The sequence below is a fragment of the Mustela nigripes genome, chromosome X, assembly GCF_022355385.1.
Source record: "Mustela nigripes isolate SB6536 chromosome X, MUSNIG.SB6536, whole genome shotgun sequence".
NCBI classification, from domain to species: Eukaryota; Metazoa; Chordata; class Mammalia; order Carnivora; family Mustelidae; genus Mustela; species Mustela nigripes.
In genome coordinates, this window is record NC_081575.1 from 109636129 (window position 1) to 109640688 (window position 4560).

Here is a 4560-nt window from a genome sequence, read left to right on the forward strand (position 1 = left end):
GCAGGACTCCTGTGCTCCCCCCAGGAGTGCCACAGGATCCCCTTCTAGGTTTGCTTTGCTGGAACATTTGCTGCAACATCTGGTCTCGGAGTCTGAAGAGGAATTGGAAACTGGTCCCTTTTGAGTGCAGTGTGAACGGAGAAGCCAGCTTCAATCGGCTCTGGCTGAGAGTTCCTGCAATCAGTCGGCGGTGCTAGTGACACATCTAAAGATAGGAAGAGCCTTACTGCGGCAGGAACGGACCTTGACAAGGGGAACGTCTTACCAGGATGTAGTCTGTCCGCTAGTCTGTAGTGGACCAAACTGTTTACCAAATAGAACAACTCTGTCTTTCTGTGGAAGTTTGGTTTCCTTGTGTCTTGTTGCTTTCTAGGGCTCTTGTTGTTTTGTTGGCAGAGCTACCTTTGTGTGACAGCATCCGCTCTTGCAGTTAACTCTGGCTTGTGGTCTCAAGGCTTTTATCCTGGCTCCTTATGAATTAGAGATTTCTTCTGCCTTATATAGAAAAAAAAACCCCACATCTTCTGGATGTAGCACACACACACACACACACACACACACACACACAGAGGCAGGGGAGGTGCCAACTCTCCTTAGAGCTGGGCCAACTGTTTGGGGACTGGAGCAGGAAGTCCCTCTGGAAGGCCTGGGCCCCCTACCCCCACATGCAGTGACCACCCTGCGGGTGGGCAGTATCTCCTCCCGCACCTGGGGTGGGGGGGGTGGTGCTCCATGAGGAGTGCTCGGTGCCAGATGCCCGGGAGCCGAGTGGAGTGCCCTTGCACAGACAATGCTTCCGTCTTAGCACAGAGCCAGAGTGGCTACTTGAGCCTGTTCCCTGGAAGGCAGGCGTGCCTGGGGGCCTGGAATGTCAAGCAAGGGCAGATCCTCGTAGGAGAGGGCCTCGCCGTCTTTGGCTGGTATTTGGTGAACAGAATTTTCTCTCTAGGCACTGTCTTACCTTTTGGAGGCCGGGGTGGGCAACAACAGGGACCAGTCTCTGTGGGTGGCAGACTTTGGGGGACAGGCCACCCCCGGTGGTTAAATGGTGAGCTCCAGCTGCTAGAGGGCGATGGGCTAGGTTTGTGACGACTGCCACTGAGGTGGGGAACATGGCCCCGGGATCGTTGGCTCAGAGGTTTATGTGAAGGGGGAGAAAGCTGATACTATCGCTGCTTTGAGGGGACACAGAGGTGCCCAGAGCCCCTCAGAGTCCAAACTTAGTACTGATCCCTATTCTCGACGTGGGAGAGCCGCTCTTCAGTGGGCCCCAGGGAGAGAGAGTCGAGAAACACATGGCCCAGCGCTCCTTACCTGGGCTCGGTGGTGTCCACGCCCCATGCACATGTGACTCGGGGACCTCGTTTGGAATTCTTGAAAGCGCAGTTCTTTCTTTGCTGAGGCCTGGGGTGGTTACATACAGAGCCACACCGGAATCTGTCCGTCCCGCCCCCACGGACTTCTCCCTGTTCCTCTCCCCCTTCCCTATCAATGTCCGCAGGTGCTGCGCACTTCCCGCACAAGGGGCGGGAACACAAAGCTACAGGAGGTGTGACTCCGTGCTCAAGGGCCTCAGCCGGCCGGAAGGCTGGTGAGAAAAGCTGTGCGCGCTCGGTGGCACAGACCCAGCAGAGACCCAGACGCCACGGGGACCGGAAGGCCGGGCCCGCCCGGAGCGCAGGTGGCAGCATGGAGCTCAGCGACCGTGCGGCCTGGCCCGCGGCTCCTGACCACACAGCACATGGCCTGGCCTGGCACCATGCTCCCCGCGCTCCTGCGGTGCTCCCTGCCCATGCCCCGTCTTTCCAGGGAGGCATGTTTGGGCCCGTGTGCCTCTGAGGGTCCAAGGCAGGGAGGTGGGCACGGCCAGCCTGGTTTCAGAGTAGCATTTTCATAACCTTTGTTTTGGGGTTTCGAAAGACATGCCTCACGCACTTCACCTGCTAGACTTCCTGGAGGGTCGTTTCCAAGGCAGGCAACGTAACAAAGGCACAAGCTGTGTAAGTCCTGGTGGCTTCTTGGGAGAGAAAGTTCCAGAAGAGTTACAGCCCTCCCAATTGAGCCAGATGCTAATTTAGAACATCACCTGCCCATGGATGGTACGCAAACCACAGACGCCGTGGCGGGGCTCACCAGCCGAGGTGCGGGCCGGGGGGGCAGAGCCATAATAAGCAATTCAGCGGTGCCTTCGGTTCCCTCTTTTGAAGCCTCTTTCAAATGAAATCCTGAAATAGTATCGCATTTCCACAGGCATCAAGCTGTCAGCTTCAAAGAAGGAGAACGGGCTTCGGAGGCTTGCTGCCATTATGAGCAGCTGAGGCCCACGCCGCGGAGAAGAACAGATGCTTAGGGATGGCAGAGGCCCTGTGCAGCCGCTATCCCAGCCACGGCCCACTGGGCTTCCACGCCAGGGGAGCGTGGCCCACGGCCCCTGCTGCTCGTCCCGCTGTCCTTCGCAGAGCAGAAAGGCCAGTGTTGACCTTTACTGGTCCTGGGAGGCAGCATGTTCTTTGTCGGAGCCAGGAACAAACATTTCTTTTAACATCCATTGAAAATCCGTTGGCCGCCCCACCTGCTGCTCACCCCGGCTTTGCCCCCGGTGACCAGCTCCGTGACCTGGGGATGAGTGATGTAGCCTCTGTGTACCCCAGTTTGCCCATCGTCAAAGGCACACCAAGGCCCGCAGACCGGCCCAGGGCTACGTGTGAGGGAATCACGGGGATCCCTTTCTGCTCCCGGCCTCTGGCGGTCGGAGCCTGGAATTCCCGGTTCACATGAATCCAGGTTTGTCCAGTGGCAGCCCCCAGCCAGGCCAAGGGCCAGAGGCAGACAGGTCTCCAGGTCGTGCCCGTGTCTCACGGGGTGGGCATCTGTCACAAGGTCTGTTAGAGCTTCTGCCACTTTTCTGGGGCCTAGTGAATGGAAGGAGACTTATACATTAGCTGCCTAAATAGAACTTAAATGCTCCCTGTGTGTGTGTGTGTGTGTGTTTTTTTTTTTTTTAAAAAGGAAAAGAAAAAAGACCAGAAGATCAGGAGGCCAGAGAAACAGTTTGTCAGCTGATTGATGCCATTTATTTCTGGACAGGACGACAGGAGGCTCAGCCTCCCTTGATGTAAATTATAGCAGAACCATCGCTCAGTCCTGTACATACACATGCAAGTCTGGCAAATAGCTTTTGTCTTCCCTGCTTCCTTGTTGTCAGAGGGTACAAAAGCCTCCCACCCCTTCCCTCGGTGCCATTATCTTTCAAGGTGACTCTTATGCTTTTGAAGTCCCTGCCATCTGTTGTGTGTGTCTCTGCACTTTGCATAGTCCCAGAATGCCTTCTGTTCACCCGGACTTGGCCACTGATTCCACCACTTGCGAGGGGACGGTAAAGCCACATTGTCGCCTCTTAGAGCCCAGTGCCCCCTTGCCTTACTCAAAGCCATTTAGGAAAAGCCACTTCTTTGAGTTACCAAGAGAGCTCTCGGAGGTATGAGAAGAACCGAAACCGCAAGAGACTATTCTGGAGTCTAACACTCCGAGTGTTTGACGGTTTGGGAGAGGGAACAACTCCACCAGAAAACAACTGTGTGTTTTTAAGGAACATATGTGCAATTTTGGCAAAAACGCCTTCTCAGACGGAGCGGGATAATCGGAACCAATGAACTCTGAAGTCCCGTGACGCCTCCCTCTGCCTTATTGCAATATGTCAGCTGTTCAGAGACATGAATTGCTCAGAAAGCAGTTTTTGTGGCCCGCTTCAGGCCCGGCGGTGCTCGGCCCACAGGAATATGGCCAAGCAGGGCGGGATGAAGAAACGCCTCTTAGTCGTGAAGGCTAAGTGCGGAAGGACCCGGCCCAGGGCCTGGGAGGCAATCCCGGCGCAGACCTACCCATTCTGCCCCCACCGCCCCCCAGTTGTTAGTTCTGTCTCGGGAACGTGTGTCCCAGAGAGGTTCACTGGAGAGGGAAGCAGGGCCACGGGCCGTAGCTCAGGGCAGAGGAGGGAAGGGTTTCACCAGACAGCAGCTCTGGCGGGGCTGTGTCCGGAAAGCAGAGGGAAGGAAGCAAGTGCTTAAGGTGCCAGACCTTCGTCAGCTGCTCCTGAGATGCCACCGGGCTCCCCTGCTCTGCAGCGGTTCAGGGGCAAGAATCGGGTAGCGGCAAAGCAGGGGCCATCAGATGGCTGAGCGGGGCCATTCCTGTCACCCCCCTCGGACCGCTGCCCCATCTCGGGCCCAGGCCATCTTCCAGCAAACACACACCAGGCCCGCGCACAACTGTCGCTGGTCTCAGCCTGCGCCGCTTCCCACCCCTGGAATGCAGCGGTGACCACTGGGTGGCGGGGACGGGGAGGCTGCAAACCGTCCAAGTGCCCTGGGGCTAGCCTTCAGGCAAGTCTTGCCTGCCCTTCTCTGCCCCTGCAGAGTCGCTGCTCCCACTTCTCCTGTCCCCAGCCCGGAGGGGACCGCAAGCACGCCCTGCCTTTCAAGTCAGGACCTTCGAAAGCTCGGGGAAGACTGGGGCCGAGGCCTTCGGGTTCTGCACTCGCTCGAAGGCTTCTTCCTCTGC